The sequence below is a fragment of the Diceros bicornis genome, chromosome 2, assembly GCF_020826845.1.
Source record: "Diceros bicornis minor isolate mBicDic1 chromosome 2, mDicBic1.mat.cur, whole genome shotgun sequence".
NCBI lineage: Eukaryota > Metazoa > Chordata > Mammalia > Perissodactyla > Rhinocerotidae > Diceros > Diceros bicornis.
The window spans coordinates 8177562-8197272 of record NC_080741.1 but is presented as its reverse complement, the minus strand read 5'-3'; positions in this window follow the sequence as shown (position 1 = coordinate 8197272).

The window sequence follows — 19711 nt, the reverse complement described above, 5'->3', positions numbered from 1 at the left end:
CATGCTGTATGGGGGAATTGTGTTCCTGGAAGGAAAAGCAGGAAGTACAAAGACCATGAGGCCAGAACACACCTGGAGAGTAGTAAGAAGGCAAGAGGGCAACAAGCAGGAGTCAGTGACTGTGGGTAAGATTAGTAGGCAATGAAACTGAGAGGTAACAAGGAGGGGAGGGGTGAACAGATAAGCAGATAGTGTGATTAGTGTAGAGTCTGGTGACAACTGTGGCCTTGAGGACATTATGCTAAGTGAAATAAGCCAGCCACAGAAGGAAATACTGCATGATTCCATTTATATCTAAAATAGTCAAACTCATAGAAGCAAAGAATAGAATGGTGGTTGCCAGGGGCTGGAGAGAGGGGGGAAGGGGGAGCTGCTAATCAATGGGTTTAAAATTTCGGTTCTGCAGGGTAAATAAGTTGTAGAGATCTACTGTACAACATTGTGTCTGTAGATAACAATACTCTATTGCACAATTAAAAATCTGTTGAGGGTACATCTCATGTTAAGTGTTCTTAACCAATTGAAAAAAAAGAAAGAGTGAGCCACTTGGATGGTTGTAAGCAGAGCAGTGACCTGATCTGATGTAGGGTTTGAAAGGATCACAGAGTCTGGATGCTGGGTTAGACTAAGACTAAGGGAAGTGAGTGGGTAGTGAAACAGCGAAGCCTGGAGACCAATTTGGAGGTTAACACCATGGTCCAGGAGATGATGGTGGTTTCAACCTGGTTGGTAGCAGAAAAAGTAAGTCAATTTCTAAATGGATTTTGATTGTAGAGCCAACAAAATTTGATGGTTTGAATGTGGGTGTAAGAGAAAAAACAAAGGAGTCAAGGATATTTATTCAATGAATATTTGTTGAATGAATAAGGAAGTAAAGCCTTGGGAACACATGTAATAGCCCTAGGGAGGGAGAGAGAGCAAGAGGTTAAATGAACTGGATGAGAAAGGAAAACAACCAGACAGCCAAGAGCTGAAACTCAGAGAAGACAGACCTTCTCGAGGGGAGAGGGTGGGGAGTCAGCAAAGGAGACTGATAAAGTTAGACAAATAGGAAAACTTCTACAGAAGAGAGGCTTGGGAAATAGGGAGAAGCCTGAGAAAAGGTCATTGATTTTAGCATCGGGAACATGAGTTTAAGATCAAAACCTTAGATGGGAGCAGAAACCAGAAGGATGTAAGACATAAACTGCAGACTGGGGCGTGGAGGCCACGTGAAGCAGTCTCATGCTGTGACTTTTCAGTCTAAGTCAGGCCTCTTCTGCAGACGTCAGAGGAGGGCCTTTCTAATTTTAGGGGGAGCAAGTTGTCACCAAGCTGAAGGGACCTTCTATAAATGAGGCTTGTAGCATACTCTATGAGTCCCAGTGGTTTTCTTTTTAAATTCTTTAAATTGCAGCTTGAGGAGAACGATTTCCAAGGTGATTTTTTCAAGAGCCAGACATCCAAACCAGACCGGTATGAGAAAATAAAGTGAACTGCTTAACCTATGGTGAGCAAAATAGGTTTCCTCACCCAACAAAAACAGTTGTTTATCATAGGGGAAATGTGCCTGGGTTATCTTCTGAAGTTTTCACTCCTGATTTCTTATTGTCTTTAGGAAAAGATAAGAACCATTTATGCATCCTGGTTCTCATTCAGCACTTCCAGCCGAAGCACCATGTTTTTTAACCTTTATTATATGTTTTAGTCATCTGAATATGATTGTATAGAATCTTCCCTAGGTAGATATGAATTGTGAAACCCTTGTACCTAGCAAAATGATGTCAGATGTAAAACTAAACTCAGCCAGATTCAAAGTCAGAAGAGCAGGCCAGGACAGTAGAGAGAGCCAGAGAGTACACAAGTATTCCAAAGATGATCCTAGCAGATGTTTTGTGACTAGTCGCAGTGACTGGGACAGTGCTGTCTAGGCCGTGAGTCACCCTACAAGATCAGCAGCAAAAGTTTGTGGCTTCTGCATTCACTCTTCCAAATGTATTTTACCAAAGTTCCAAGCTGTGACATATTTGTTGGCATAGGTGACACCAGAATGATGTTAATTACGACTGACCAATACAATGTCAAAAATTTCTTTTTTGACAGTAGTTTCTAATGATTTTTGATGGCTTTATGCCCTTATGGTCCCTCATTCTCCTGCTTCTCAGGACCATTCAACTCCTTTCTCTGGAAGCATCTCTGCCCAGAGGCAGGTTTGTCCTGAAGCTAATAAAGATTAAGTGTCAGTGCCCCTCACTTGCAAGGGCATCTGTGAGTGTTGAGAGTGGCTGGGAGTTGTACAATATCCCGGGTTGGGAAGGAAGCCAGGTTATAGTTAGGAACAATTACGAAGAAAGCATTTCTCAGAAACTCTCAGAAGATCTTAAGAAAAAAAAGAGACCTGAGTCCCAAGGATCCAGTAAAGTGTTAGGTTTTCTTTTCTTATCCTAAATAAGTATTTGCTTCTTTACGTTATTTTACATTTGTAAGTCTATAGTCTTTTTTTCTTAAAGATTCCTAAAATGATGTAAATTTTAGGCCCTATTAAACCTTGATTCCCTCCTTGTCCTACCGCCAGAATCTAGACTCAATCCTTTCCGTAAGGATCGAGACTAAGGAGTCTATGATCCACAATTCCTGGGCTCAGCATGGAGGCAGACCTTCCTGAGTCAACTCTGATCATATTCTATGCCTGGTTTCCAGTATTGGTATCATTACCTTATTCCTCTGTGACTGACCTTAGCTCAAGTATCTTAGTCGTTATCTTGGATCCCTGTCTGATAGCCTAGTTCATCTCAGACTGATACCTTCCTTTATCCTATCATAAATCTCCAGAGAATGGAGTTTTATAGCTTCTCAACCTGTGAACCTACTCAAAGCTTCCTGCTGGCCTCATCTTACCACCTGCCATTGGGTGCTTCCTTACGTGCCCCGCCCCATAACTGGCTGGTCAACTGGTTCTGCTCACCCCTGTTCTGGCAGAGCTGATTACGGCAGAACTGAACTTAACATACATTGATTACAAGTGTTTGATTCAACCAGAATACTATGAGTTGAATAATTGTATTATAATATCACTTGGTGAGCTCCCCAAGGATGCTAGTTGGAAATGAAGCATAGCCTAACTAAGAAAATATACAGATCCATTTTGCAATAAAACAGATGTAAATAACTCTAATAGTAGATGTTGTAAAAAGAACAGAGACGATAATAGAAAATTATAAAGGTTTGGCTTTAGAGTGTTGGGGGAGAGGGAGAAAATCTCCCTATGCCCTTTTCCTTAAGGTTCTTATGGCTGGCCAAATAATTAACAAGACAGGTTAGCAGGAGAAAATAATACCAAGTTTAATAACATGTATACATGGGAGAAACTCACAAATGAGTAACTCGTCCCTCTGTCTAAGCTGCTTGCTTAAGTATTGCAGCTAAAGGCGAGGAACGTGTTGGGGGTGAGTAGTGGTCTGGGACTTCAGAGAGCAGGAAGACAATTCTTTTCAGGATCATCTATGGATAATGTGGTCAGGAAGAGACAGAGTTTTTGATGAAAGGGGCTTGGTGCCTTTCCTATTGTAACCTCTATCCTACATTATCTTTACAGCCATCATGATAATAACTCCTTCTTGAAACAGATCTTTTGTTTTAAATTCTTTAGGCAGTTTGGGAGGGGAAACTCAAATATTCTTCCTGAGTTCTCTGAGTCCTTATTATCTTCAGCTCGAAATAATCTGCATACCAGAGTGGTGCCTCCTGGGGTAGCTTGCCCTGAGCACCATCAAGAGAAATGGCTGTTATTCAGAAATATGCCATAAAAGTGCAAGTACTATTTTTAATCCATCATTCCTAAAATCTAGAAAATGAATTCTGTGACATACACTAAAGGAAATATTTTTGCAATAGAACTGAAAGGAAGGAGAATTTACTTTCAAGGGTGTGCCAATAGAGAAAACACAGCGTTGGCCAAGGTTCCGTACCATGCCCAGCCTAAATGTACCACCCACCATGATAAGTGTGGTCTTCTTTAGAGCATTTTCCATTACAGGTTTCCAAAAGGGATGGTTTGCATCAGATATAATTTTCTGTACTATAGACACAGGTCACAATTCACAGAGCCCCTTCATCCTGCTTGAAGATAGCCATAATGATCATGAGCCCGTTGCTGACTGCTTGTGAGCCTCTTTGTATTGCATGTGAAATGTTGAGGGAACTCCCTGTGGGCATCGTATTTTGCAAAGTTCTCTGACGTTGTCATAACACCATTCTGGAACCTGAAGGTAGCCATTTGGCAACTGCCCCTCTAATTTATCTTTTACTTCAATCACAATGTTTTTCTTAATTACTGCTTTAGTGTTGCTTTGTTAATGTGTGGCTCTCTTATCCCCCCTCCCCCCCGCTGTAAATATGATTCTTAAAGATCACAATTTAGAAATAATTAACAGCAATTTTAGCCAAAAGTGACAACACTATTGAGGTGCAAAGGATTATCAGTATTCAAAAGAAAAATGTTTTAGGTATAGACTATAAAAGGCAAATAATCATTTAAAGAACAAGGTTTTAAACAAGAATTGTGTTTTTTTCTTAAAAATTTAAAAATCTATCAAAATGAGAAATATTATCAAATCAATTATCCTGCTTCTCTTTGAATTCTTCAGATTTTCAATAATTATAATTTATTGCCTAATGCAAAACAAATAAATTACAACTAGTATCCACACAGCAAAATTGCCCCAAATCAATCATAAAAATGGAAAGCCTTTTTCTCTTTATTCCACCCATGGTTTCCTTAAAGTAGGTGCACAGTTGTTCGTTCGTTCAGGCAACAAATAGGTACTGTGCGGGCACTGTGTTCCAGACACTACTTTGTCTTCAAGTGTCAGATGAATTAGACACTTCTCTCACTTTGAATACCTCTGTGCATGTGAAAATCATCACTGTATTAAATAGTAAACTAAATCATGTTATGCAATTCTTTCGTCTACAATGTATCTAAATAAAAAGTTGTTAAAGAAAAAATAAATGTTCTGAATTTTGTAAGCTAGATTATTTTGGAAATATCGTAATGTCCCAGATAAAATAATAATTTGAATTATCCTCTCAAGATAAGATTTTTCTGTCATTTGTTGTTTTTGAGGATAAAATGTATTGGTTTTGGCATATAGTTAAATAAATAAGAGAAGTATGAGAAATTATATATGCTTCCATGTCTTTTTTGTCCATGTCAATTCTCAGTATCAGTCTTTTTGGAAAGTATAGTGCCAACCAAGGAAATCATTAATTTTGAAATTTCAGTTACCTAAAAAAATAACTTACCAAAAATGCCTTTTTTTTTTTCTTTTGGTGAGGAAGATTAGCCCTGAGTTAACATCTGTTGCCAATCCTCCTCTTTTTGCTGAGGAAGAGTGGCCCTGGGCTAACATCCATGCCCATCCTCCTCCACTTTATATGGGATGCCGCCACAGCATGGCTTGATGGCTTGTGTAGGTCCTCACCCGGGATCCGAACCTGAGAACCCCGGGCCGTCGAAGCAGAGTGCACAAACTTAACCACTACACCACGGGGCCGGCCCCCCAAAATGCCATTTTTTAGTTGCAAAAATAAAGCAATGAAAGGTAAGTTATTATGGTTTTAATGTAGTTTTTACTCTTCACCAATAGGACATGTCACCTAACTTTCATATACGCTAATTTCTCTCTCTGACAAAATTGGTTCCCATTTTTAAAGTATACTCTGAAGATCATTCAGCAATGACGATAGGGCGTTATGTTTATCTCAGATCTTTGACTCAGGCCAACTTGGGTTCCAGTCCTCATTCTACCACTTAATACCTATAAACCTTGACATAGTTTCTTAACCTCTTGAACTGGCTAAGATTAAAGAAAATTTACTACTGCACATCCAAAGGTGTCCACAAATATGTGGGTCCACGCACAATGTGTCAGGTCTCTGGCTCCATTTCTTTCTGATGCTCCTGGCATGCACTGCTCCGGTTCTTGGACTGGCAGTAACGTGTGCAGGAGTTCTGGACGTCACACTGACAGGAAGACATCCAGGAAAAGAAAAGGAACTGCCTATTTTTGTGTCTTTGCCCAGAAGCTGCCCAAAGAACATGTCAGAAGACTTCCTCTGGTGTCACTGGCTGGAATTAGGTCACATAGTCATTCCTAAACCAATCAGGTACGTGAAAGGGATTGCCACTCATGTTCATCTGGTCAGGATCTTTCCCTAGAGCTGTGAATAGGGTAAGATTTCTCTGAGTCACATGGGGGGGAATTTTTTTTGGAAACTTAAACAAAATTGGAGGTTCCATTAGGAAGAATGAGTAAATGATTGACAGCCAACATAGCTCATTATCTATTTGTTGACTGGCTACCAAGGAGGATTCAGTACTCTTATCATACATACACACACACACAAACACACACACTCCCTCTCCAAACCTCCCAAAATATGTCATGATTTTAGTTAGATTAGTACCTAAGGTTTGCGTGATTATGGCCAAGTAAATAATGTTTACTGTTCAGCTAGGTTATTTCTTATGGTTTCATTTCCTATCTTGTATGCTTTCTGCTTTTCCTGGAATTAATAATTACATTTTACAAAATTTAACTGTCTTTTTTTCAGTGTGGTGTCTTATATGATATTTATCTGATGTGAGTTCCTGAGTCCATGCCCCTCTGTTCCATTTTCTGCAGAGAATAAATCTCCATGCTGCTGAGAGGAAGAAAAGGGGCAAGTCATGGGAGAGAGAGTTTTCTGGCTGTGCCAAGCGGGACAGGGGATCTGAGGCCTACGTACTTCCTGTACAGACCCTAAACCAATCCTTTTGCTTGTAGCCCTACCACTTAAACTCACATTCCAAGGTATTTGATAGCTCCAAATTATGAGCATTTCTCTAGCAGGGATTGTTTTGTTTCTCTTTGGAATCTCTGTCTGTAGGCATTCAGGTTTCAGCTTCCTCCCTGCTAAGAGAGTTAACAAGGATGTATCTAATTTACATTTTCCCATAATTTACTGATATCATCCACTCCCATCCTATTCATATTACCTTTTGGGTTTATCCATTTGGGATTTTATTCATTCACTTACATTTTAGAGGGATTCCTGGAGAAAGTAGACATAAATACATGTGTTTAATCTGCTGTGTTTAACTAGGTGTCTGTTTCTTAACTGCATTAAGCTTCAATTTCCACATCAATAAAATGAGAATGTTAATATGTTCCTATCTCATACTATGGTTGATGGATTAAAGGAGTGAGGCATTAAAATTGTTAGTACATTGCCACTTATAGTAAGCAGCAACTTATTATTAAAGTTATAAAACAAATATACATATAACATTTGTATACAACAAATAATGCATAGGGAAATGTATTTAATTTTCTCTATTTTATATTAAAAATTCCATAAGAATAGAAATGTTGCCTATTCTATCTATTTTTGATTCATATATATTTCTCTAATTAAATTGAATTGAATATTTAATACTTGCATTACAAGATCTTACTAATTAAGCAAAGAAAATATCTTTGCAATTATAATCATGTGTTTCACAGATGGGCATACATAGTACTATTAGGCTCAAATCATCAAAATGAAAGCTTAGAGACCCCATTGTCATCGGGAAATATTGATGACCTCCCTCTCCCCCGCCCCAGCAAATAATTATGTCTTTGTTGTAGTTATAAATAATTATGTTTTTGTAATCATTTCTTAAGGGGAAGCTATTGGTAATAATAAAATAATTTGGGGGGGCAAATAGTGAGACTTGAAAATGGATTTATAAATATTTTTAATATTTCTAATTCTGGAACTTTAGTTTGTCAAAAATTGAGGGACTTCCGTAGTTTTGCCTGATAGAAACCACCATCACTAAAGGATATATAAAGTCCAAGTGATCAACATATCATTAAAGGTATGTTCTTTAAAAGCTGTATCATCAAAATGAACTTAGTCACTGAAGAAAGAATTTAGCAGTGTCTGGACATTCCATAATAAAAGGGAAGCAGTTAATCAGTTTAGCACGAAAGGGCTTCCCTGATCCCTGCAGCTGCCAGGGCTCCCTCCCCCTCTTCTCTGTCTGCATCCCGTCCCGTCATCACACTTGCTATCTCCGAGTGTGCTTACTTCCTCATACGTGGGCTGTAGTTTCCTTTGAGGCAGAACCATGCCTGTTTCATGTTTGTATTCCCCAAAGCCCTGGCACCATGCCTTGAAAATTTCAGGCATGCAATAAATATCTGATGAATGAATGAGTACATTTACTTTTTTTCCCCCTTTCTGTCACGTATAAAGACCCAATTCATTGGTTCCCTTTTCTAACCAGGGTTTCAGTAATAGATATATCCCTATTTTACTTACTATACCGAGATTAACAAAACAGGATGTTGACTCTTCTTATATAATTTTTAACCACCCCCCCACCCCTGATCTAAAAACTATTATAATTGTATTTTCGTATTTTTAATTGCTCCTCTCTCTTGCATCCTTATGTTTGAATCTCCACTTCTCCACCTCTTTGTGGTTCAGATGTGAGGAAGCTGGTGTTAAGCCTGTCATCGTGGCATCACTGGGAAGAGTCACAATTGGACATTGTACCTTTTCAGTCCAGTGAGAGATGTTCGGTTGGCCATGATTTTTTTTCCTGTCAAATTCTAAACTTTTGTTATAAATGAAAAATAATGTTAGTTTGCGGTCTTATGTTGTGACATTGTGACTCTTAACAGAAAAGTGGCATTTAAAAAATTATTTTAAAACAAGTGTAATGTATTATCAGGTTTGGAATAATAATATGTAATAAGAACCGAAATGTTTTCTATAGGAGCACCTCTCCCATTTGGTAATAGAAGTCAATAGGAAAACAAGAGGCAATTTTACAAAACTGTAACTGGTTGATAAAACTTTTTCTGATTTTAATGAAATATATACCAGTATTTTGTAAATAAAGTCAGTCAGTCTCGACTGGGTATCATTAATAACATGATGATTTCCTCGGAAGACATTCATTTTCATATCAACTGTTTACTATAAAATATTTGTCATTTCTCCAGGGTGTTGAATTATGGAATTTTTTAAAGACTATAGGTTGTGTGTCTTTGGACGGAGCAAATAAAGTTTAATTTGAGGCCTTGGGAATTTGTTTAAACGTATGCTTGCTTTCCTGTTGTGTAGATAAGTAGGTCTTAGTGTGCCTCTAGAAATCATCACACATATGAAAATGTAATTAATTACAATTATAGGGTTAGAAATGTCAAAAAATGAGTAGTCTCTTGGATAAAATTTGAAAGAATAAAAAGTATTTAAAGAAAAAATTTTAAATTAACAATCTTTCTTGTATATTTTTTTCCCACGTGCATGTCTCCAAAGCCTGCGGGCTCGCATTTGCTGTGTCTTGGCCACAGAGCAGACCCTTATCAGCACAGGGTGGCAGCCAAAGTTATGCTGCAGAAAGCGTTTTAGGATTTGCTTATTCCTGGAAATGGAATCACAGTGTGTGCTCTTTTGTATCTGGCTTCTTTCACTCTACGTAATATTTTGAGATTCATCCACGTGGCCGCCTGTATCAGTTGCTCCTACTTTTGTGTTGCTGTGACAGTGATTTGGGCATAGAAATCAGAACAGTGGTTGTTGCTGGAATAGGAGGTGGTGTGATTGGAGAGCGAAGTGGGAGAATTTTCTGTGGCGACGGAAATGGTCTGTATCTTAATGGGCGTGCTGTTTACATAGGTGTGTATATTTGATAACATAGGATTTGTGAATTTAACTGTATCTATGTAGTTATACTTCAGTAAAATTTAAACTCGATCTAAAGGAACAAGGTGATCTGGAAAGAAATGTTTTTAAGAGGTTTTTGTAGATAGTCTGTGCTTGTTTTATCTGTCAACAGAAACACATCTGTGGTTCCACCTAAATTGCCCTGCTTTCTTCATGCTGCCCCTCGAAGTAAAGTGTGCTAAAGGTGTTTTAAATCAATAGATGTGGCTCAAAGGGTCTAGATGAAAACATCTTTTAATTAAACCATTTTGATGTTTTACCAAATACCAAATGTATTAATCCATTTGTAGAGCTTTGGGCACTGTGTACATCCTGAGTACTAGAGATAGAGTGAGTTGAACTAGACAGAAGCATTCCAGGTGCTCCTGGAAACTCTAATCTCAGAGAGGACAAAGGTGAGAAAAGGAATTACAAGCGTGATAAATGTCATGAAAGGAGGAAGCACAAAGTGTGTGGAGGTGGGAGGGTGTGGAGGGCTAACCTAGCCAGGGAAGGGTTGATGAGAAAATGTTCAAAGACCTGAAGGGTGAGTGGAATTTCACTAGATGAAGGAGAAGTTGGGGTGAGGGTATTCTGGGGATTTAAAGGTCACAGGCAGGAAAGCAGACACAAATTACTGACCAGTAGTGAGTCAGGGGTGGTGTGAGGAGATGGGACTAGAGAGGGAGAATGGGGTTGGGTTGATCGGGGGTAGTGCTGACAGAGGAGACTACACAGAGCATTGAAGCCTGAGTGAAGATTTGGCCTTTGGCCTTTGGTCACCATCAAGACAAGCCAAATTGATATTGTACTGTTCTTGTCGATTGTTGCTGAGGCTTTCATATATCCATCTACGAAAGGAATCTATGTGGCTTTTTGCTGCATCATTTGAAGAAAGTTTGTTTTCAGTCTCATGACAGCATGAAGAAGTTGTTGTTGAACACGAGACGTAGGTTTTACACTTCCCTGAATCATCACAAGGCTCTGCTCATACAATTTGACATCATTATGGTGTCACTCATCTCTTTGTGCAGTTCAGCAATACAACATTTATCCTCTTTTAGCGGGATGTAGCTGATTGTACAAAGTAGGATGACTCTATAATGATGTACAAGGTAACCTTTTGTGCCTTGAGATCTTCTGCTTTTCCAGTGAGTTCTTACCAGAAAATTGCTTACTCTCACCTCACAGGACCCTGACACATGGCAGACCCAGAGTTACCCCAAAGCCTTCCACTACCTTACAGCTGAACTCTAACTTTCAACTCACTTCACCCATGAAAACCTTTCTAATCATTTTGAAATATTAATTAAATTGATATCGCATTTTTTAATACTTTCATGGAATTGCTTGAGAGATATATATGTCCTCTTGGGTTGTGACAGAAACAAGGTAGGTAGAGCCCACCACATATTTATGAAGTTATATCGACGCAACTGATGCCAAACCTCTTAATCTCAAGTTCGTGTGCCTGATGCCCAGCGAGCCAAACACTAAGACTTTGGTGCTTGGAGATGAGAAAGTTTTATTCGAATTGGCCAAAACAAGTAGATGAGAGCCTAGGTTCGCTCAAATCCACCTCTCCTAGAACAGAAAGCAGGGAGGTTTTACAGAGCTAAGGGGCTTGGCAGGAGGGGCTTCAGGGAAACAAAAGGGTCACTCCAGGTTAGCCTCTGGGCAATCTGACTTCTGGGTTTCAACAGCTGCTGAGGGCCGGCCGTCTGTCCCGTGATCGACTATCTGGCCATCCGGTGATCACAACCTCCCCGAAGGCAGTCTCTTTCTTCTGCAAAATAAGCTCACAAATTCTCAAGACCCCTAAGTCACCCCTCAAGTTAAACAGGAAAAATAACAAATTGGTTTAATATCTACAGTACCCCTCAGATATCCGGCATCACAATTCTGTACTAGAGAACTTTGGATGCACATTTTTGATCAAGTGTGAATTTCCAACCTTACAAATAGTATAACTCTTGCTCTGTCCTTTTAGGCCACAAACTAAGTTTGAAATAGTCACATTGCTTTTAATCTATAGTGGATGTGCAAGAAGAACATGGATAGCGACTTTTCTAAAAGAGAAAAAAAAACTTTAATTTAATTTGATGTTCCGTTTAATAAGATTTGCATAAGAAGACTAACTCCAAGATTTTATTATCATTTTTATAAGACAACCGTTTCCTCATTTTTCACTTTTCACATGAGCTGAGAACAATATGAATGAGCAATATTCAATAACAACAAAAAATTTGTTCAGTTATTCCATGGGAAGTTTCAGAAATTCAAAAATTCATCTTTCATCATTTGCTGACAACAGACCACATGTTCCTGGGAAGGGCTTTCTCTCCTATGGGTAATAGTTTGCAGAGTTCTTTACTTCTTTACTCAAAATCCAACTCACAGTCACAATCTCAAAAGCATCCTTTGTCTTCTACTTAATAAAAAAAGTAGAAGCCATCAGTATCAAGATTTTGGACTATCTTCCCTCCCTATTCCCTTTGCTTCAACTGTAGATGTATCTTCATTCATTGCCATCGCTGACCCTCCCAGATAGGTCCCTCCACCTGTGTTCTGGGTCAAGTCACTCATTGCACTCTATCAATGGCCTTCTCTCCTATACCATCAACACTTCTCTCTCTTTGCACTTTCATAAAAGCACTTATATACACTATAGATTCTATTATAATAAAGTCAAAAAACTTACTTCCTTGGCCCTACGTATCCATCAGTCCAATTTCTCTGGGCCAGAGATTCTCAAACTTTTTTGGTCTTAGGAACACTTTATATCCTTAAAAATTATAAAAGGTCCTGCTGTGGACCGAATATTTGTCCCCCTCAAATTCATTTGTCCATATGCCAAAGCCCTAATCTGCAATTGTGATGGTAGTGGGAGGTGGAGCCTCTGATAGGTAATTAGGGTTAGATGAGGTCATGAAGGTGGAACCTCCATGATGGGATTAATGCCTTTATAAGAAGACCTCTCTTATCCTCTGCCATGTGAGAATATAGCAAAGAAGTCTGCAAAGCAGGCAGAGGCCCCTCACCAAATGCTGAATCCGCTGACACCTTGGTCTTGGACTCCCAGCCTTCAAAACTGAGAGAAATAAATATTTGCTGTTTAAGTCACATGGCCTAAGATATTTTGTTATAGCAGCCTGAATTGCCTAAGACAGGTCCCAAACACCTTTTCTTTATGTGGGTTATATTCATTGATATTTACCACATTCAAAATTAAAACAGACTTCTTATTAATATTTATTTATTCATTTTAAAGTACTAGTGAAAAACGCACTCCATGTTAACATATATGTTATGAAAAATAACTGTATTTTCTCTAACAAAAAATTTAGTAAGAAGAGTGCAAATTTCTTTAATATTTGGCTTAACAGAAAATAGCTGGATTCTCATATCTTCTGCATTCAATTTGTTGTAATGATTTTGCTTTTTTTTTTTTTCTGCTGGGAAGATTTGCACTGAGCTAACATCTGTTGCCAATCTTCTTCTTTTTGCTGAGGAAGACTGGCCCTGGGCCAACATCCATGATCTTCTTTCTCCACTCTACATGGGACGCCGCCACAGCATGGCTCGACAAGCAGTGCATCAGTGCGTGCCTGGGATCCGAACCCCAGGCCGCCAGCAGCAGTGTGTGCACCCAACCTCTGCAACATGGGGCTGGCCCCATAATGATTTTGCTTTTTGGGTGAAGTATATGAAGAATACATAGTCTCATACAAACATGTAGGCAAGAAAGACAGGATTATTGTAATAGCCTTTTCAGATAATTGTGGATATTTGTCTTTGATGCCACACCAAAATTTGAAAAGTGGTAATTTCTGAAAGGTTAGGTGCAAAGTGAAATCTGAACACATATAGATGAACGTTTGGCACTTTGTTACATAAAATCCAGTGGTCTATTATGCACTTTGAATGGATCTTTTACCCGCGTATGATATTCTAACACTGTGCATTGAGAATCTGAAATATATTGCCTCACTGAGTTATAAAGATCTTCCAAATATGCAGTGGAGAACTCCATCACACACTTATGAATAATAAGAGTGGAAAAAGGCAAATAAATTCTAATATTATTATGAAAATAGTTTTGACTAGTTCAAGACAGTTGAGTTTAGTGCTTAAGAGGGCAGGATCCAGTGTCTGACTCCTGGGTTATGGCTATCAGCTCTTCCACCTCAGGAAAAATCTGTGCATCCATTTATTATGGGGACAGTAAAAATACTTTCTTCATTAGGACTATTCTTATGTTGAAATGACATAATACATGTAACATACTGGCACACAGCAAATAACCAAGAATGAGCTCTTTTTACATTTCCTTTAGTTCCTAATTTTCTCCTGTTTATTCAATTTATATCCATGTTCTTTACTTTTACTTTGTCTTTTTTTCTGATCTCTGACATTCAGGGTACATGTGGCCTTAGGTCAAGAAAGATTAGACTCTTCAGCTAAATCCAAATTTGAGGGCCAGGAGACAGGTTAATGCGTGCTTTTCAGGAAGTGAGAAGATTTCCAGAATTTGGGAGGCAAAGAAAACGAGTCCTTAATCCCAAAGATTCAAAAGTTTTAGAGGTGATGGATATGACTTATTAAGAATATTACCTTAGGAAAGGAGATGACATTAAGAGGAGCTTCTATTCCTAGGGCTTCCTTGGGCATCTGTGTAATAGGAAGCAGGGTTTCTCCTTCAGGCTGCTTCGGTTAATGGAACACTTGGGAAAAGCATTATGTCAACCTGAGGAGAATGGTTGCATTTGGCTCCAGGAACATAGAAAAATAGCTGACTGCAGCTCTTTGTCAGAAATCTAACTCAAGCTTGGTTCAAGTATCTTGTTTTGGTTGCTATTGCTGTGTAACAAATTAACCCTAAATTTGGCAGGGCAGTTTAAAATAACCATTTTATTAGGCTCACAGATTCTGCCACCAGGAATTCAGACAGGGCACAATGTGAACAGCTTGACTCTACTTCTCCACATCTGTTCAGCTGGGAAGATTTGAAAGCTGGCAGAAACCCTACAGAGCTGGAATCATCTGAAGGCTCATTCACTCTCATTGTTGGGCTCAGTACCTATGCGTGGTCTTTCCATGGGGCTGAGGCTACCTCACAACGTGGTGGCCTCAAGGTAGTCAGAATTTACATGGTGGCTTAGGGCTCCAACTGAGTATTCCAGAAAACAAGTTAGAAACTGCATTGCCTTTCATGACCCAGCTTCATAAGTCACATAGTATCACTCCCACCATGCTGAATTGGTTGAAATAGTCCATCACAAGACTGCTATATTCAAGGGGAGAGGACATAGACCCCACCACTCAATAGGAGTAGTGTCAAGGAATTTTGTGGCCATGTTTTAAAACCACCTGGGTTCCAGACAAGGACACTATTCTCTGGAGCTTAAGGTAAAGAAAAGTCTAACCCTGTGAGGTTGGACCAGGGATGAAGAATGAATTGGAGAAACAACAAAAGGCTTCAGAGTCCAGTGAGTCAGAGGTAGCCTTGGACAGTTTGGGACTTGCCTGGATTGGGATTGAGAGGGATCAAAGTTTCTTTGGTAGCAGAGCTGGGTATGAAGAGATTGATTGAGAAAGGTTGGCAAGAGAAATGGGAAAATAAAGTAGTAATAAAGAAAATAAAATCGCTCATGATCCAACGACCCAGAAGTAACCAGAGTTTACATTTTGATGCGCTTCTTCCAATGTTGTGTCTGCATGTATGTGAGGGAGAATGTTTATGATTTATGTGAGTTTGTGTGTGTGCCTATGTGTGTGTGAGCATGCATATGAAGCAACATTGTGATAATACTGTATAATCAGTTTTGTGTCCTGTCTTTCAACTCAAGAATTGGTTTGCTTCTCATTGGCATCCACTCTGAACAGATTTTTATTTCAGGTTTTTATTTCTGAACAGATTTATTCGCTTCTGCAAAGTCAGCTAACTTAGTCTTGACAGAGTTCCCTTGTGCCTAAGTTCCTGTGCCCAGTGCCAATAGCCTGCCACTGAGTTGTTGTTTTTATTGTTGTTTTTTAAGTATTTACCAATTTGAACAAGTCTTCCCAACCTAAAAATCAACAAAATCACTAATTACTCCTGTCCATAACTGTAAGGGCCAAGACTCAAATACAATAAAGCTTCTTCCCTATAAACCAGACCCTGCCATCTTTCATTAATGTGCCATTTCTGGTACAACAGCAAAGACAACGAGAAAACGTTGTTACCAACAACCATCACTCATCCCTTCCAGAAACTATTGACATGGCCCAGGGTGACCGTTTGACCACCTGAGGTCTCCTTGTTTTCTCCCTGTAATCAATGTCCAAAACAATATAGTAAACTCCTGTCTCCTCAACTGTAGCTTCATCTACCAGCAACCAGCTGTTCTGAGATGGAAAAGAGTCCAATTAACATCTGTACCTACTTCTGAGACACCAGTTGGATTCCTAACCCAGCCGCCAGATAGGGCCTAAGCAGAAAGGCTCTCTGCAGAACACATTGGTGAGGAGAAGATTATACCCGGATTTGTATTCCAGGAAAAAGCTATAGCCAGAAGTTAAACATCTCTTGCCAAAAGGCTTAGAAGAACATAAGATCAGGGAGTCAAGTTGAATATATATAATGTATTGTAACTTTACACAAAAATTGTCTCTTTTTTTTATTATGGGCAATGGATATTTTCAAATAAGTAGTGTGTCCTTTGAAGTAGCTGTCATGGCTAGGAATATAATTAGGCTAATGACGGTATTCTCATCCATTCTTCTTTTAAAAATATAGAGGCCTTTATAGAAACCACCATATTATTTTGCCTATATTCAATGGTACTTATCCAACATTTATTTAGTCTCTGCTTTTTTGTTAGTCGCTGTTGTAGGCAGTGAGGAGACAGTGGTAAACATGACACGCAAAATCCCTGCCTTCTCGGAAATTACTGGAAACAAACAAATAAGCAAACAAATAATATTTCTGCTGGTGTTAAGTGCTGACAAGAAGGAGAGAGTGATTTGGAGGACTGGGATATTTCAGAGGGATATTTCAGGGCATGCATGTCTGAGGAAGTGACCTGTGAGAAAAGGAGGAAGCTACCTTAAGATCTGGGAAGAAGGATCTAGGGCCCTGAGAGGAAACTAAGTTTGCCTTATGACATAAGGGTAAAAGGAAAGCTATGGGAGAGTTTTCACAAGGGAGTAACTTTATTTGGTAAATCTTGGAGAGTGGATTTGAGATAACTGGGTGAATGTGGTGAGTGATTCAACTGAGTCGTAGAGTTCACGGTACAAACTGAGTTTCGTAGTTTGGGGAATCATCTTTAAAAGATGATTTCCAAAACTAGGTTAGCAACAGAAACCTTAGAAGGTTCCCCACACCAACCTCACCCTAGCTAAGTCATTATGAAGAGTAAATATCTCATTAACAACAGATGTATATATGAGGGCAGTTACATTTGTAAAGAATTTAGTGTGTCTAAGAATTGAACATATGAATTATATGTGGGTAGATGATATGGTTACTCACATTGCTTTTCTTTTCTTTTTGGGAGGGTTAAATATGCCCTTTGATTTTTTTTTAATTCTTCAAGAAACTGTAATCGTATACTTGAGTCTAGAGCTTGTCTCAAAGATCCCATATTCAAACTTAGAGGAGCCCGACGTAATGCGGTCACTTTGAACTCTAAAAACAGAAATGCGTTCTGGTTCATAAAGGGAACTTAAGCTAGCTAATTTATCTAGATATATGGAAACATGGCATCTACACACATTTTTTCCATTTCACTTACTTTACCACTCAGACTTTGGGGATCTTCCCGTAAGTTTGTCTGTGACTCATCCTTGGGTCAGATGACTTAATGCTTCCATCTAACCGAGGGAAGGAACATGATTATTTTACAAATCCACGATCCCCAGCTAGGATGCCAGGAGCCCTAAGGGGGCTCATCTTGTGGCTTGGCACTCTTCATCTTTTCTTTTTCCTTGAATAAAATCAGTGCTTACGGTTGGCCTGCTCACTGGCATTTCTTTTATCCCTTGAGGGTATTTCTGGGTCAGTTTGCTTTGATAGCTCATAAGAGGAGATACAAAAGCCTGGCTAAGTTTCCTTGTATAGAGCAAAATGAGCCCTGTTCCTCCTCTTCCTTCTTTTCGTTTACCTAGTAAAAATGCCAATTTTTGGAATAGTTCGATCTTATCCGCATACATTATTTCATTGGAATTCTAACAATAACACTGCTATCAAAACAAGTCAGGCATTATGGTTCTAATTTTACTGATGCAGAAGTGGAGGAGCACGAGATCTTCATTTCTAGCCTGAGATCGCATAGCTAGCAAGGGCGGCTGCTAGACTCAAAGCAAAGTCTGGGCCCCCAAAGTCTCGTACACTCTTTCTGATATATTGCATGTCTGCAGAAAACATCCCATCCGTACCACATCCATGCTTTCACTGTTGCAATCTAGGGATGCATTGTTCTCTTATAGTATATTTGTTATCTGTAGTGTGACTTGTGTGGTTACTGGAGATTTCTAGACAACGGAGTCTACAAGTTGGCAGAGATAACAGTCCTTCTGTCTCTTCAATAGATCATTTACACAAGCAGACTCTGTGGTTTATGTCTGAAACTGACACTGAAAGCAGCAGTTAGGAGATAAATTTACCCAAATTCCTAGTTTAACACCAACAGGCTATACCCTGAAGTCTACATTTCCGCTTGAATAAAAGCAGGATGACACCTGATGAAAGAGTCCTATTAGTTCTGCACACGCACACACACACACACGCACTCACACACGCACACACACGCACACACTGAACAACTCATCTGTGCATTTTCTTGGTTTAGAACCTTTTCTGTGTCGTTCAGAAAAAAAGATTAGCAAAATCTGAGAGTAGGTTGGTTTAGTCAGTCGAAAGGAGGAAGGAGTGAGGGTGTGGTGGGAATGTCAGGAGCAGAGTTTGGGAGTTATTTGCTTATTCCTTGAGTTGGGTGGGGAATCCAGCGAAGAAACTGAGCCAGTTGTTATAAAACTAGGACCACTGGGGAGAGAGAAAAATGAGCAGACTTTTAGGACCTTTTGCTGGGCGTTAGCATAGTGATCTCTCTTTGCTTCCTCCTCCAGCATTCAATCTCCTCGAAGCTCCTTTACATGCAGAGAAGATCTACATTACTCTGCAGTGATTTCTGGAGCACACTTTGTGTTTTGTTTGTAGAATTGCCAGATTTCACAAATAAAAATACAGGAAGCCCAGTTAAATATGATTTTCATATAAGCAATGAGTAATTTTTTGTGTGCAAATCTCAGATATTGCCTGGGACAATCTTTTACTAAAATTTATATCTGCAATTCAAATTTAACTAGGCATCCTGTTGTTTCATCTAGCAATCCTATTCATTTGGCTAAGACATGGATAAGAGCAAGAAAGTTTATATTATTGGCTTACATGCACATGGGAGCAAAGTTTCCTGGAGGCTTTCAGACAGTAAGAGCTGTTCCCAAACTTGGCCACACGTTAGAATCACCTGAGGAACTCCAGATTCTGGTGCTGTTCTCTGGGATTCAGCCAGGGCATGGGATTTTTCAAAGCATTCCAGATGCTGCTAATGTGCAGCAGTGAGGAGATGGTAGCTGATGTCCAGTGGTTCTCATCCTGCACTACACAAAGACCCAAGAGACTTTTTAAAAGTACCCATGCAGGGGCCAGCCTGGTGGTGCAAGGAGTTAAGTGCCGGCGCTCCGCTTCGGTGGCCCGGGGTTCCAGGGCCTGGATCCTGGGCATGCACCAACGCAACTGTCACGCCATGCTGTGGGCATCCCATATAAAGTAGGGGAAGATGGGCACGGGTGTTAGCTCAGGGCTAATCTTCCTTGGCAAAAAAGAGGAGGATCGACATCGATGTTAACTCAGGGCTGATCTTCCTCAAAAAAATAAAATAAAATAAAAGTACCCATATCCACATCCCACCCCAGAGCAATTAAATCAGTGTCTGGGGCTGGA